The sequence below is a fragment of the Ictidomys tridecemlineatus genome, unplaced genomic scaffold (genome assembly GCF_052094955.1).
Source record: "Ictidomys tridecemlineatus isolate mIctTri1 unplaced genomic scaffold, mIctTri1.hap1 Scaffold_63, whole genome shotgun sequence".
Taxonomy (NCBI): Eukaryota; Metazoa; Chordata; class Mammalia; order Rodentia; family Sciuridae; genus Ictidomys; species Ictidomys tridecemlineatus.
The window spans coordinates 329,352-347,075 of record NW_027524348.1 but is presented as its reverse complement, the minus strand read 5'-3'; the positions used below and the strand labels follow the sequence as shown (position 1 = coordinate 347,075).

The window sequence follows — 17,724 nt, the reverse complement described above, 5'->3', positions numbered from 1 at the left end:
TGGAGATTACTTTTTAGAACCTCTGTTTTTGGACATGCTCCTAAGACAAAACAAGGCAAGTCTGTTGAAGTTCTCTAAAAGAGAAAGGGAAAACTATACACAAGAGGACTAACATAAAGTATGGATTGGAATTTTGAAATTATGCTGCCCCTAATTCAACACTGAGACAAGGTGAAGCTTCACCATTCAAGGGTGCTTTATGACTCTCCTGATGAGTGTCAGATGATCACATGATTAATCCTTTTCTGGCATCTCACTTGTCTTTCTTTTTGGGAAAAATTCACTTAAGATCCATCATCCTAAGATTTGGGGGAATGTTGGCAGAATTATGAATTGCTGCACCATTTTCTCCTGAGTCTTTGCTCAAAGAAGGCCACATAAATTTACTGCTAATTATCTGAAGATAGATTTATCACTGAAGATGCTTTTGGCTGCAAATAATCAAAAAGTCAACTCAAAATGGTTTGAAAAACAAGGGAATTAAAAGAAAAAAGCTTCCCACCCTCTCCATATCTACCTGATGAGCACCTTGGATGTCATGATTGGTGGGAAGCCACTACAAAATCCTGGCTCTGAATGTCTGGAATCCAACTGAAATCCACTTTTCCCTGGTGTCAAGCAACTGGGGACCCACCAGGGTGCTTTTGATGGTTGTCATTGTGCAGCAGGGAGAGGATTTTGAGCACTAAGCTGGTGACAGATTGCTAAGCACTGTCAATTATTTTGTGAATTGCTCTTCCAATTTATATTTGAAAATCCACAAAATAAAACCCATTGGAATAAGAAAAATTAATTATCTTAAGGAAAAAGAACTTCTGGGTTATGTGCAGCTAGAGGTTGGTTCAGTGGCTCACCATTGTCATGAAGGTCCCCATGGCTTGCTGTTTTTCTTCTGCCATCTTCAGTGTGTTGGCTTGGTTCTTAGGCTGGCTGCCTTCACTGTTCTAAGATGGCTGCTTCAGCTAAGGAAGCCACAAGCAGACATAGCAATGTCCACTGGCAAAAGAGACTGTTCTCATGTATTCTTGTTTAAAAGCAAGGAACCTTTCCTATGAACCCCTAGCAGAATCCCCTCCAGATTTTATTTGGCCCATCACAGCTACATATTCCTACCCAAATTGGACAATGGCATGCAATTTGGGATTATCTCAAAAGGCTTCCATGGTGCGTCCCAACTTGATCATGGCACACATAGAAAATAAAATTTGGTTGGTAAATTAAGTAAAGAGAAGAGGCTGCCCATGCCTGGAGGTGGCTGTGTGTGTGTGTGTGTGTGTGTGTGTGTGTTGAGTATGGGGATAGATCTCTACCTGGCCCTGCCAAGCTGCACCAGGAACTGCAGAGACAGATATACAAGCACTGCCACACTTTCTATTTTAAATAGTAAGGATTTACCCTGATGTAGGATAATCTCACCTTCCTTGGGCACAAAGGTTTGTGGAGGGAGGACACTCCAATAAAATGGGGGCTTGTATTAGGATTCTTCAGAAAAACAGAATCAATATGTTACTTATTTATTTTTTTAATGTGGAGCTGGCTCACTTAATTATGGAGGATGAGATATCCCATGATCTGTCATCTGCCAGCTGTAGACCCAAGAAAGCTGGTGATATAATTCAGTCCAAGCCTAAAGGCCTGAGAAGCAGGGAATCCAGAAGTATAGATCCCAGTCTGAGGTCAGGAGAGGATGAAATGTTTTTCAGCTCAAACACTGAGGCAGTAAAAGGAGAAAATTTCTCTTTCTTCCTGTTTTGTTATATTCAGGACCTCTATGGATTGATTGATGCATAGTGCATTGGGGAGATGGATTTATTTTGCCCAGGCTACAAATTCACATGTTCATCTCATTCAGAAACATCTTCCAAATAATGTTTAATCTGGATACCCATGACCTGGTCAAACTTGACACAAAATTTCCCATCCCAGACCTTTACCTACTAGGCAGAAGAGGAGAATTGCTGTTAGGCCCTTGCAAGTGTCTGCCATGTGTCTGTTTCTTGTTTTTGCACATGTACCTAATCCCTCTCTTTGAATCATTGGTTCCTTACTAAGAGAGGACTAACTCTTGCACATTTTTAAGTGAATAACTATGTGAGTAGACTGAGTGAATGAATGTGTACTCACTTGACTCATCATTCAAGACCATTGACCTCCTGTAATGTGCCAGGAATGTGCTGCATGGGGTATGAAGGAAATGGGCCCTGCTGATGATTTTATACCCCAGGGAGGGACACAAGTCATAATTAGTAGACTAAAAAAATGCACAGTGGAAGGTGATGTTAAGCACTATTTAGCAAACATGGGGAGGTAAAATAAGGTAGGCCTTATTTGGAGTGCTCAGAGATGGCTTCTCTGTGTTAATGACATTGGAGTGGAGAACTGAAAAATAGGACAGGAGGAGGGAATCAACTTGTAATCAGTGAAAGAGGGTTCATCATTTTGTATGAACCCTTGCAAATGTATCTTAGGATTAACAAAAACAACAACAGAAAACACAAAAGATGTGGCTTTTGCTGCGAGGCCACTAGATAGCTTACTGATTTGAAGGTGAGTTGGACAGCAAGCTTCCTGAGACAGGGGACAGGAAGTGATTGATGCTCAAAAAGTAACAGGAGTAAGACAGGTCAGTGGATAAACATGTGCTACATACTATCTCTTAGTGTCTTTATCCTAACGAACAGTCAACAGTTTCATCCCTTCTCTCTCCAGACTGGCTCCTCTGCTTGTCTATGCACATCTGGTCCAGCATGGTTACCCCTGCAGCTTTCATTGCCCCATTCAAGAGGCCAGTAGAACTAAGTGGAATTCCTGCACTCCAATTCCTCTTTCTTGGGGGAAAGAACCCCAATGGCTTGAAGTAGGTCAAGTACCCACCCTTGATAGAGTTAGCTGTGGCCCAGGGCCCAGGGTCCACCTGGCTGGTTGCCTACTTAATTCTACTTAAACATACTTGGCAGGCTTAAAAGAGATTCTCTTGGAAGGTGGAATACAGAGCAGGCAGATGGATTATCACCTGTGTTAAGTGGTGCTTTTCAGGCTCTCCATCTTTAATAACAAAATAGATAAAAGTTTATATGAAACACAACCAACCAGATACCTTGACTAAGCAGTAGGAAAAAATACCAATACTATCTATTTAAACAAAAATTTTGATGTATTTGGAGGCTGTTGGGACCAGAAGTGGTAGAATGTGTGCCAGAGAGTCATTACTAAAATTGATAGATTAGGAAAAAATAATGTAAGCACATTATTATAAGTAGAGAGATAAACACCAGAAGTGTCAAAATTCAAAGTTGCCAATTCTAAGAAAAAGGTCTGAACAGAGGGAGGGAGGTACAAAAAGGGGATAAATGTTGCATTATTTCAAAATATTATTTTACTTAATGTAGATACATTGTTTTTATCAAAATAAAAATGAATTTTAAAGGATAATTCATAGTGTTTAAAAGTACAGTCTTGTATTTCTTATATACTGGAGTTGATTCAAAATTTTTCAATTCACGAAAATTTGCTTTTTTGAAAACAGACTGATCTAATTCTTCCAACTATGCCCACAAAATGTCCAATTCTTAAAAGTGTCCAATAAACACATCCTTTGTCCCTAACACCTATATATATCTCCTTAAAATATCTGTAGAATTGAATTAAGGATGGCAAAAAAGAAGATAAAGAGAGAACCTCCATTGTAAAATCAAGGTTGCAGCAGGAAGGAGATGGTACCTTCATCCAGTGTAACTTAAGGTCACCCAGAGGAGACCATAATTACAGGGTTAAGGGAAACCATTAAAAATTGGTCTAGTACCCTGAAATTAGCAAAAATTGTAACTGTGAACTGTAAATGTGCAAAGGGGGGAAGCAAATACCAGATAGCAGAAAGGGCTGCACCTGCAGAAGAGGGGCCCTGGGCAGGTACTGTGGCCTTCCTTTAGAGAAGCATAGCCATTGCCAACCCATAGTCAGGAAATAATTCCAATTTTGCATTCCCACATCGTCATCCAGTATTTCCTACTGGAACTGTAATGAAAAACTAGTGATCAATGGAGCCCAGGAGATGCTAGAACAGAGCTTAGCCTCCTAGGACACACAGCTCTATATAGAGAAAAGCACAGGGAACAAAGAATATCAAACACAAGCACTATGCAGAGTTGTTGTTAATTTACCTCTTTCTTGTACTCAGTCTCATAAAATAAGCTCCCCAGTTTTTCATCTGTTTAGAAAATAAGTATGAAATAGTCAATCATACCTGATATCATGTAACACTTGATAATTTGATAAGCACTTGTATATATATTATATTTATGTGATCCTCAAAACAGTCCTATGAAGTACACAGGGCAGGCATTATCCTGATTTTACAGATGAGGAATCTGAGACCTTAAGGAAAGAGGAACCTTGCCCAGAGTCGCAAAGCCAGAGAGTGGCAGAACCAAAACCAGAAGGTATGCTTCCTAATACTCCAGTTCTTTCCACCATTGAATGCTGTCTTGCTACTTATTCACAGTAGAAGAATAAAATTGACGTCCCTGTGAAAAAAAATCATTAACCAGCTTTTTTTCCAGGCTTTGCACAGAACCCAGAAGTAGTCAACAAACAAGACAAAAAGGAAAATAGAGAACAGTTGCCCATTCCATTCTCAAAAAATCACAAATAATGTCAGGGACAGAAGAATGGAGTTTTTAGTAAATCACATTTTATATATCGTCAAAAAGAAGGTGTTTCTAGATCCGTCTCCATCAATCTTCATGGTACCCAGGCCCAGGGAAAGCCTGGTCCATCCCACTGCCAGTAGACACTCACCAGAGCTCAGGCTCCTGCACAGGACCACATCTTCGGACCAGAAGACCCACTCCAAAGCTCAGGCACACCCCAGACCCAGGCCCAGGGAAGGCCTGGGCCCATCCCACCACCAGCAGACAGCTGCAGGTACTCAGGCTCCAGCACAGGATTGCTTCTGCACACCTGCATGGGACCCAGCCCCAGGGTAGGTCCTCATCCGCCACCCCCTCCCCACACCTGGGAGCCCAATCCTAACCCACTTCCAACTTGGGACACTGCAGCTAACACCATAGCCCTCCCCACACAGTTGCCTTTAACATTTGACAACAGACAGGGCCTAGCAGCAGCTGCATCTCAGAGCAGGCATCCCAAAGACAGTGTAAGGCCCATCCTTTCAGCCCCATCTCTGACTTTGCACCCATCTTGGGGCACCTCCACTGCTATCTCAAGTTATAGTCCACTGTTGCCGCCACCACCTTTAGTTGAAGTAGCATTCATCTAGGGACACCTGCAGTGTCTGGAAGCCCAACATAAAGGTGAGGTACAGATAATCTGCATGGATACTACAAGATTACAGTGTAGAAACTGTAATATCTCAGATCCATACAGCAAAAAGGAAGACACAAATACAACATGAAAAAACAAGGCAGGAAAGTGCCCCAAACAAACCAGGGTACTACAATAAAAGAACCCATGGACAGCAAAACTGATGAAATGTCAGAAGGAGTTCAGAATGTTCATAATTAAAATGATTGTGAATTAAAGAATGACCTAAATGAACAAATACAAGCAAAAATTGATCATTCCAACAAAGAGATAGGAGAGCAAGAAAGAGATAGAAACTCTGAAAAAAATCAGAAATCCTTGAAATGGATTTTCAAAACAAATAAAAAACTCAGTAGAAAGCATCACCAACAAACTAGATCACTTGGAAGACAGAACATCAGATAATGAAGACAAAGTATATAATCTGGAAAATAAAGTTGACCACATAGTGAAGATAGTAAGAAACCATGAACAAAACATACAAGAATTATGGAATAGCATCAAAAGACCAAATCTGAGGGCTGGGGATGTGGCTCAAGCGGTACCGTGCTTGCCTGGCATGCGCAGGGCACTGGGTTCGATCCTCAGTACCACATAAAAATAAAAAATAAAGATGTTGTGTCCACCAAAAACTAAAAAATAAGTATTAAAAAATTCTCTCTCTCTCTCTCAAAAAAAAGAAAAGAAAAACCAAATCTAAGAGTTATTGGGATAGGAGAAAGCACAGAGTTTCAAACCAAAGGAATGCACAATCTCTTCACTGAGATAATATCAGAAAATTTCCCAAGCATGAAGAATGAATTGGAAAATCAAATTCAAAAGGCTTACAGGATGCCAAATGTACAAAATTACAACAGATCTACACCAAGGCACATTATAATGAAAATGCCTAGGATACAGAATAAGGATAGAATATTAAAGGCCACAAGAGAGAGAAATCAGACAACATAGAGGGAGAGATCAATTCGTATCTCAGCAGATTTTTCAAACCAGACCCTCAAAGCCAGGAGATCATTAAACAACATATACCAAGTTATGAAAGATAATGAATGCCAACCAAGAATCTTATATCTAGCAAAATTAAGCTTTAGATTTGATGGTGAAATAAAAATCTTTCATGATAAGCAAAAGTTAAAAGAATTTACAACTAGAAAGCCTGCATACAGAACATCCTTGGCAAAATAGTTCATGAAGAGGAAATGAAAACAATGATATAAATGAGCAGAGGGAGGTATTACACTTAAGGAAAGACTAATCAAAGGAGAAACCAAGTCAAGTCAAATAAATAAAAATGGCTGGGAATACAAATCATGTCTCAATAATAACCCTGAATGTTAATAGCCTAAACTCATAAATCAAAAGACATAGGCTAGCAGATTGGATCAAAAAAAAAAAAAAAGAAAAGAAAAGACCCAACAATATACTGCCTCCAAGAGATTCATCTCATAGAAAAAGACATCCACAGACTGAAGGTAAAAGGTTGGGAAAAATCATACACTCACATGGACTAAGAAAGCAAGAAGGGTTTTCCACCAAATATCAAACAAAGTAGACTTCAAGCTAAAGTTAATCAAAAGGAATATAAAAGGACACTACATACTGCTCAAGGGAATCATACACCAAAAAGACATAACAATTATAAATATATATACTCCAAACAATGCAGCATCAGTGTTCATCAAACAACTCTTCTCAAGTTCAAGAATCAAATAGACTACAACACAATAATTCTAGTTGACTTTAACACATGTATTTCACCATTGGATAGATCTTCTAAACAAAAGCTGAACAAAGAAACTATAGAACTCCATAATACATATAATCAATAACTGATATATACATATAGAATATTTCATCCTTCAATGAGCAAATACACATTCTTCTCAGAAGTACATGGATCATTCTCTAAAATAGACCTTATACTACAAAGCAACTCTTACCAAATACAAAAAAGTAGAGATACTACCCTGCATAATGGAATGAAACTAGAAAACAATGATAAAATAAATGAAACTACTCCAACACCTGGAGACTAAACAATATGCTACTTAATGAACAATGGGTTGCAAAAGACATCAAGGAGGAAATTAAAAAGTTCTCAGAGGTAAATGAGAACACTGATACAACATATCAAAACCTCTGGGACACTATGAAGGCAATACTAAGAGGAAAGTTCATTGCATGGAGTTCATTCCTTAAAAGAAGAAAAAGTCAATAATTGACCTAACATTACATCTCAAAGCCCTAGAAAAAGAAGAACAAATCAACACCAAAAGCACTAGAAGGGCTGGGGTTGTGGCTCAGTGGTAGAGCGCTCGCCTGGCATGCACAGGGCACTGGGTTCGATCCTCAGCACCACATAAATATAAAATAAAAAATATTGTGTCCACCTAAAACCCAAAAATAAATATTTTTTAAAAAGCAGTAGAAGACAGGAAATAATTAAAACCAGAGCTGAAATCAATGAAATTGAAACAAAAGAAACAATTAAAAAGTTGTTTCTTTGAAAAAATAAATAAAATTGGCAAACCCTTAGCCATGCTAATGAAGAGAAGGACAGATAAAACTCAAATTACTAACATACATGATGAAAAAGGAAATACCACAACAGACACTATAGAAATACAGAAGATAATCAGAAATTATTTTGAAAAAATGTACTCCAATAAAAAAGAAAATATGAAAGGCATCAAAAACTTTCTAAAGTCATATGATTTGCCCAAATTGAATCAGGATGATATATGCAATTTAGACAGATCAATTTCAAGCAATGAAATAGAAGACACCATCAGAAGCCTACCAATCAAGAAAAGCCCAGGACCAGACAGATACACAGTTGAGTTCAACCTTTAATGAGGAACTAATACCAATACTCCTCAAATTATTTTGTGAAATAGAAAAAGAGGGAGCACTTCTAGACTCATTCTATGATGCCTATATCCCAAAACCAGGCAAAGACACATCAAAGAAAGAAAACTTCAGACCAATATTTCTACTGAACATAGATGCAAAAATTCTCAATAAAATTCTGGCAAATCAAATACAAAAGCATATCAAAAAGATAATGCACCACAATCAAGTGGGGTTCATCCCAGGGATGCAAGGTTGATTCAACATAAGGAAATCAATAAATTTAATTCATCACATCAATAGACTTAAAGATAAGAATCATTATCATCTCAATAGATGCAGAAAAAGCACCTCTTCATGTTCAAAACACTAGAAAAAGTAGGGATAATAGGAACATATCTCAACATTGTAAAAGCTATATATGCCAAAACTGACCAACATCATTCTAAATGGAGAAAAATTGAAAGCATTCCCTCTAAAAACTGGAACAAGACAGGGATGCCCTCTTTCACCACTTCTATTTAACATGGCTCTTGAAACACTCACCAGAGCAATTAGACAGACAAAAGAAATTAAATGGATACAGATAGGAAAAGAAGAACTCAAATTAGCATATTTGCTGGTGATATGATTCTATATCTAAAAGACCCAAAAATTCCACTAGAAAACTTCTATAACTAATCAATGCATTCAGCAAAGTAGCAGGATAGAAAATCAACACCCATAAATTATATTTCTATATATCAGTAAAAAAATCCTCTGAAAGGGATATGAGGAAAACTACCCCACTTAGAGTAGCCTCAAAAAAATAAAATACTTGGGAATCAACTTAACGAAAGAGGTAAAAGACTTCTACAACAAAACTATAGAAAAGTAAAGAAAGAAATTAAAGAAGACCTTAGAAGTTGGAAAGATCTACTTTGTTCTTGGATAGGTAGAATTAATATTATCAAAATAACCATACTACCAAATGTACTATACAGATTTAATACAATTCCAATCAAAATCCTAATGACATTCATCATAGAAAAAGAAATCATGAAATTCACCTGGAAAAATAAGAGACCCAGTATAGCTAAAGCAATCCTTAGCAAGAGTGAAGCAAGTGGCATCACTATACCAGACCTTAAACTATACTTCAGAGAAATAGTAATAAAAACAGCATGGTATTGGCACCAAAATAGACTGGTAGACCAATGGTACAGAATAGAGGACATAGAGACAAACCCACATAACTATAGTTGTCTTGTATTAGACAAAGTCACCAAAAACATACATTGGAGAAAAGATAGCCTCTTTAACCAATGGTGCTGGGAAAACTAGAAATCCATTTGCAACAAAATGAAATTCAACCCCTATCTCTCACCATGAATAAAACTCAATTCAAAGTTATCAAGGACCTAGGAATTAAACCAGAAACCCTGCGTCTAATAGAAGAAAAAGTAGGCCCAAATTTTCCAACATGTCATATTAGGCCTCAACCTCCGTAGTAAGACTTCTATATCACAAGAATTAAAATCAAGAATCAATAAATGGGATGGATTCAAACTAAAAAGATTCTCAGCAAAGGAAATAATCAGTGAGGTGAATAGAGAGCCTACATTTTGGGAGCAAATTTTTACCACTTGCACATCAGATAGAGTACTAATCTCTAGGATATATAAAGAACTCAAAAAACTTTACACACACTCACACACACAAAACCAAATAACCCAATCAATAAATGGGCCAAGGAACTGAACAGACACCTCTCAGAAGATGTTATAAAATCAATCAACAGATATATGAATAATGTTCAACATCTCTAGCAATTATAGAAATGCAAATCAAAACTACTCTAAGGTTTCATCTCACTCCAATAAGAATGGCAGCTATTAAGAACACAAACAACAATAAGTGTGCGCGAGGATGTGGGAGAAATGGCACACTCATACATTGCTGGTGGGACTTAAAATTGGTGCAGCCAATATGGAAAGCAGTATGGAGAATCCTCAGAAAACTGGGAATGGAACCACCATTTGACCCAGCTATCGCACTCCTTGGTCTATACCAAAAGGACTTAAAAACAGCATAACTATAGGGACACAACCACATCAATGTTTATAGAGGCACAATTCACAATAGCTAAACTGTGGAACCAACCTAGATGCCCTTCAGTTGATGAATGGTTAAAAAAAAAACTGTGGTATATATATACAATGGAATACTATTCAGCATTAAAAGAGAATAAAATCATGGCATTTGCAGGTAAATGTATGGAGCTGGAGAATATAATGCTAAGTGAAGTTAGCCAATTTCACAAAACCAAATGCCGAATGTTTTCTCTTATATAAGGATGCTGATTCATAATAGGGTTGGTGGGGAGGAGCATAGATGGATTAGATGAACTCTAGATAGAGCAACCGGGAAAGAGTGGAAGGAATGTGACTCTACTTGGAGTACAATCAGAGATATGAAAATTTATGCTCTCTGGGTGTAATATGAATTGTAATGCATTCTGCTGTTTTACATAACAAATTAGAATAAAAAAAGATAAAATGAAGACAATAGAATGAATCTAATATGATTTCCCTATGTACACATATGAAATTACCTAAGTGAACCCCACAATTATGCCCACTTACAAGAATGGGGTTCTGATTAAAATAAGATACATCTTATGCTTGTATAATACTATCAAAATGGATTCTACTATCATGTATAACTAAGAAGAATCGATAAAATAAATAATTTTAAATTATTTTTTAAAAAAAGAAGGTGATCACAATTAAAAATAAATAAACGAGTGGAAGAAAATTAGTAGAATAGAAGAAGGGGAACAGGTCAGGGACGTGGGGGAAGGTAGTAGGAGCACCAGGACTGAAATGGAGTAAATTAAATTCCATGCAAAGAAGATTATGTCAAAATGAACACAACTATACATGCAACTATAATGCACTAATAAAAGCATAAAAAGAAAGTGTTCAGTGGAGGAAAAAACATTCAAAAGAAATAAAAATTTGGGGGAAATTAGGACACTATTTAAAGAATATAATTGTTTGGGGGATGCTGGAGCAAATATAAGAAAATCACAGCCCCTTCATAATCCCCATGCCACAAAAAGACCAAGTTCACCAAAATTGACAGGTATATCTTCTCTGTTTTGCTTCTCTCTTTCAGCCACACTCCTGTATAGTTACATATTCTTTGAGAATTTGAGAAGCAGTCAAGGGTGATTTCTATGTCCCAAATACAGGAGTAGTAGGGAGTACAGCAAAACAGCTCATTTTTAAAAGTCTAATTGAGAACTCTCCATTCTTAGTAATCTATTGCAAAAAATTCAGCTACTTACAACAGAAGAAAGTAACCTCCAAATATATCCATTTATTCTAAATCTAGTTCACTAGTGTATAAACTACTCTCTCAGCTATGGTTCTGTGGTTGCAAGCAACAGGAATGGATTTGCTAATTTTAAAAAGGACTGTTAAAGGGCAAATCCATGGCAGACTAGAAAATAAGTTTGGAAACCATTAACAACCAATATGGACATAAAGGCCAGGAAACAGGGATCTCATAGCGGATATTATCAGATCAGAGTATCCATCTGGGACAAAGAAGAAACCTTTAGCTAAAGATTCAAATTCAAAGAAGGAACATCCACTTAACCAAGCTTGAGGTCATACACCAACCTTTAGGCTAAGTTTAAGCTTCTGATTACAGTTCCACTAAACTAACCATCTCTAAAAGAAATAAAAGTGCTATAAAGGGAAAACAAATATAGGGTAGGCCTTTCCTCAAAATTTTCTTAAGAATCTAACTAGCAGCAGATCATGGATTTCTTAAGACTATAATTTCCTAAAATTACATTAATAGTTGACCTCACACAACCAAAGAAGGTGTTTTCTTTGATGCCTACAAAATTTCAAACTGAGAACTCTTCATCTCTACAAGTCTTACTTCCCATATTACCTGAAAGTTCCTTTCCATTTGATTCCTAAAGATAAAGTAGAATTTGCTCTTGTTTGGTAATAAAAAACTCATTTTGGAAACATTATCCTGAAGCTTCTACAAAGAATAAAATTCTCAAAATATCTATTGAATAAATTCATAAGGATGCTTCTGGGTCTGCTACTGCTAATAATGATGATGATGATGATAGTAATATTAACAAGAGCAGCATCAGCTAACATCTACTAACCACTTATCATGTTATAAGCCCTTGACACATAATAACTCATTTAATTAACACAATCATGTAGCAGACAACATTATTATCTCCATTTCACAGATTAGGAAACTGATATACAAAGAGAGAGAATAATTTGTCCGTGGTCTATTATCCAACTGGAGACTAAACTCATGGCTGATTTAAGAGTACCAAGGTAACAAAGGATTTTCATTGAAGTAGGGAAAACAGATGTGTCAATGTGAAAACACTCTCCAAGAGGAATTTGAGTACCATAGCTATTCATAAAGACCACAAAGTTTTCAAGATGTCTACATCACCATTAACTCCAATATGTCATGAGCACTTATTTCTAGGAGTTACCAAGTACTGCTTTATTCCAAGAAGTGGTGCAATTTTCCAGAGATACATAATCTAAATGGTTAGAAATAAGTATCTACCTCTTAAGATAGTATTTTCTACATTAATAGCCAGTTACTAATTATAGAAAAATTCAAAACGAACCAACTATTATGCACCAGATTTTGGCCCTCCCAAAGTAAACTCTTAAACTGAGAGTTTGTGTGACTCACAGTTTGATTATTCAAAAGGGGGTTTCTCCAATATCTCTATAAAATTCTTCTTTACTCTCAAACAGAAGTAGATTTGTCATAAAGTTAGGAAAAACTTAAAATATAAGGTAAATCAAAATGGCTTTTTTCATTTTTAACTAAAGTGGTCATGGTCATGATTGCTGTAATAAAAATGACAGAAAAAAAACCTAAAATTGTCAAAAACATAATTGATGATGAAAACAAATGTAAAATTATGGCATATTTCACCCTGGCCACCAAAGACTCTTGATGAAACGGCAGCCCTATAATTCCCCACAATGAATTCTCTAAATTAAAATACTTCATGCAGAACAGAAATTAAACAATGAATCAAAGAACAATGCTGTACCGAGGTGTGCTTATAAATACACCTAGCAAAGAGGAAACAATTACATTTTCCATGTAAAAACTAACTCAATGGTAATGTTTCACAGAAGGCTGAATAGGTATTTTTCCCATTGCTCAAACTTGGAAGTTCATTTCCTGTAATTCACTTAAGATCCAGAGTGACTGGGTAGAATGCAATTAGCTACACCAACCTGGCTGGCTTTCTCTTTTCTACAATACTAGCTCCACCAGGCAACTGCACAACTGACTTTCATGATAAATTTCATCCAACCCAATTGAAATGCCACTCTGCATTTTATTTTAAATGCTATATCTGGCCAGCTGGTTTTATTTAACTATTGACCAGAAATGGAACAAGTGCATTCTTTTTCCATCTAGCATTAATCTTAGTAAACTTAGCTCCATCGGAACGTCTTAACTGCTGAGAAGAAAGCCAAAGTCAGCAAGCATATCACTGCATTTGGCTACCCTCAGCACATCATTTCATTTCCTCCCGTTTGTTCTCTGCTAACTATTGCTCAGCACTTTTGCCTATTAGGGAGGACAAGCAGGTGGTTAAGGAAGTTGTCCTGTCAGCTATATCTTTAATCCAAGTGTTTAAATCTCTGAATAAAAGAAAAATCAATGTTGTAAAGGCAATGTTTGTCAAGGCCATATAATAAATACTCTTACCTTTACAGACCGTTCTGGATAGATTTCCCTTCTTTGCTGAGTTTCAAAGCTACAAAAAGACAGAAACAAAAAACTGAGGAGTTCACAAGTAAAACACAAAATGTTTTCTTTCCATGTTTCTAAATAGAATTTCCATGTTTCATGGTATGTAGTATCAAATAACCATCAAATAAACCATTGATAAAATCATTAATCAAATAAACCATATTGCCTCATATCCCCTGCCCAAGAGACCAATAAGAGACAGTCTGCTATGGCTTGGATTTGGTATGAGAATCCTCTAAGGCTTCATGTATTGAAGTTTAATTCCCCACTCTGAGGTGTTAAGAGGGTGGAAACTTAAACTGTTTATAGTATTTAGAGGTGGGAGCTTTGGAAAGTCATTAGGGTAAGACAAGGTTATTAGGGCAGAAACTCCATGACTGAATCTGATAGTTTTATAAGAAGAGGAAGAGAGACCAGAGAGACATACATAGACACTTGCACTGCTTGTCTCTTGCCATATGATGCTGTACACAACTTCCAAACTCTGCCAGCAAAAAGGCCCATCGCCAGATGTGGCCCTTTGACCTTGTGCTTAAATATCAAAGGGAGATAAGTAGAGTAGAAGAAAGGGTCCAGGGGAGGGAGGAGAGGAAATACTAGGGAAAGATATTGGCCAAATTATATCATGTGCATGCATGAATACGTAACAACAAATCCCACCATTATGTACGACTATAATGTACCAATACAAAATATGGGAGAAAAATAAACATTTTTATATAACTTGTCTGGTCTGTGATATTATGTTATTAGTAATAGAAAATAGGCTGGTACACAGTTATTCATGGCTTGGATATGGTATGAGTATCTTCTAAGGCTTCATGTATTGAAGTTTAATTCTCACTCTGAGGTGTTAAGAGGGTACACACTTCTATCCAGAACAGAGTCACACAAACCTAGACAAATCTACAGTCACATCTTTTAGGACATGAACACCTCAACAGGGGAATGGTTTACAAAGTGTAGACATGAAAATCAAACTAGACATTAGTATGGTACATGTAATCTGACCAAGCATTTATTTTCTTATTCATTTTGCATCTGCCTCACATGTTCCATTTCCACTTCCCTGAAAAAATTTTATTTGGGGGAGCCTATTCAGTTTATATGAGGTGCCTGATCCTTCAGTCTAGACTTCGCCACTGGTCTCTCTGCTTGCAGGCACAACATACTTTCACGAGGTAGGGTGCAGTCTTCTCTCAAAAGAAACTTGCAAAGCAGAAAGCTACTTCACATTTCCAATCAAATCTCTCCTTGTTAATTTCAGCTCCCTGACCAAAATATGCTATATGAACTGACCACTCACATATCAACATGAATTGTGAAATGATACTGTTAAGCAATAGTAATAACTTAAGCTTTGAAGAAGCAGATTCTATAGGGACTCAACATTACTCATATGGTAGTTCTATGAGCAGAATTGGAACATGCCCTTTACCTCATTCTGAGCTAGATTCTAACATCTCCTAAAGGATTAGTAGTTGAGAATGACCAAATACTCCTTTCTATTCCCAAGGTTCTTCCCCCTCAACACATACCTTCGATATCCTGAATGACTGCTTTAGCTCTTATGGGGCTATTTCCCTCCATATTCCTCTATCCTAACAAAGAACTCATTATCCCTGATTCATGACCACCAAAGAACAGGTAAGACTTATGGGCTATGATATAAATCTTAGAATACTAATGCAGAACAAAAGGCCTCTCCATGGAAAAGCATCAAAAATTTCTCCACCCTTAGTACATGGGATGCAATAATTTGTGAAAGAATAGATAAAATAGCAAGATATTATAATTTGTGAAATCAGAAATGGTTTTTGTCTGAAACATGGAGATTAGGCTGAATCCCTTTCCACTTCAAACACATAGATATGCTAAACAAAATTTAGTGATGAATAAATAAACAGAGAGGATGGAAGACAGGGTTTCTCTTTAAAAACATACCAAGGGCTGGGGCTGGGGCCCAGTGGCAGAGCACTTGCCTAGCATGTGTGAGGCACTGGGTTCCTTACTTAGCACTGCATACAAAAATAAATAAACAAATGTTGTCCATCTACAACTACAAAATTTTTTTTTAAAAAAAGCAGAGTAAGATCTCCATGAGATAAATACAAGCATGTCACACTTCAGATACATCAGAATGAAGCCAAGAAATACCAAAGATAAAAGATAGAAGAGCCAGACAGGGGAAAAAAAAAACGATTTCTTGCAAAAGATCATGGCATTCATAAAAGTAAGAGCTGGGCAGCAAAGGAATAGCATGTTCAAAGTGCTAAGGGAAAAAAAGCTCAACCAATATTCTATACCCATGGTAAACTTACCATTCCAAAAGGGCACAGGCATAAGGATATTATGTGGGGGGGGGAGTGTTACCATTCACATAGTTTACTTTGCTAAAAGAAATACTAAAAGACATAAATGAATAAGGAACTGATCCCACACAGAAGGAGTGGGGAATAGAAGCCATTGAAAAACTGAGAAACTGGCAAACATGGTGGTAAATCTAGTGAATTTAATAATAAATAATGATTATTGCTGAATAATTATTAATCCCTGGTTGTAAATAAGGGGGAGGTCAATGATAATAACAACTAATATTTAGGGTTTGCAAATAAAGTGAAACTGTGTGGTTTGCCACAATCATATGGAACAAAGAAAGGGGGAATAAATAGGAGGAAGAGAGATATGATTAAGTTGCTAAAGATACTGGCTACTCTGCTAATTCACTTATTAAAGATAACCAGCATTTCTTTCTCTGTGAAGCCAAAAACCCTAGCACAAATGCTCACAGAGATTCATACAAGAATGTTCACAGAAGTCTTGCTGGAATGGCAAACAGTGCTGAAAACAACTCAACATCTGTCAACAGTACAACAAACACATTTTTAAAGATTCATACAATGGAATATTATACAAATTTGAAAAATCAGTGAAACCATTACCTGCATCAATGGTGTAAGAGAAAAAAATTATAGAGGGCCATACATAATGTTATTCCATGTATACAACGTTCAAAAAAAAGCAAAAACAAATACCATATAGTTTAGAATTCAACATGAATGGCAAGAAAAAAAAGCAAAGAAATTATTTACACAGAATTCAGGCAATCTTGAAAGGAGATGTAATAGATGAGAAGCACTGGGGGCATTTTGGAATATGATGACGCTTTATTTTCTTGGCTTAGAAAAAGGTATTGGGATGATCAGTTTATCATTTTCTTTAAAGCATGTATGTACATTTTCAAAAATTATTTTGTACAAATATGTAACAACAAATCCCACCCTTATACAAATATGATGCACCAATAAAAATGTGGAGAAAAAGATTGAAGGAATAGAAAAAAATTATTTTGTATATATTCTCTATTTTAATTTAAAAACACATAAGAGTTATCACCAAGAGTAGAAAAAAAAGAATAGAAATTTCCAAATCAATGATGGAAATAAAATGAAATAAAGTGAATTCTCCAGAGAATACTAGAATGGAAGGGGGAAAGAAGCAAAGAAAAACAAGGTGAGTATAAAGTAAAAAAAAAAAAAAAAAAAGTATTTCAAATAAGTTTAAATACATCAGTAAACAGAACAAACAGATTAAATATCTGTAAAAATTAAAAATATGCCAGCTCAGGTTTTTTAAAAAATATCTTTCTATGTGATGTTTTAAGAAATACATCTAAACATGAAGAAGGCTTTAAAAGAAAAGTATGAAAAACCATACACCATGCAAATT

General features: G+C 36.4%; 1 protein-coding gene across 1 annotated transcript in view; it reads right to left on the bottom strand.

Moving 5' to 3' along the window:
- LOC144374243 (uncharacterized) overlaps positions 1-17,724 on the bottom strand; it is a 138,955-nt gene that overhangs the window by 85,592 nt on the left and 35,639 nt on the right. The window contains exon 2 of the mRNA XM_078037165.1: positions 13,951-13,999. The gene's annotated coding sequence lies outside the window, so the exon portion shown is untranslated. The remainder of the gene's footprint in view (positions 1-13,950; positions 14,000-17,724) is intronic.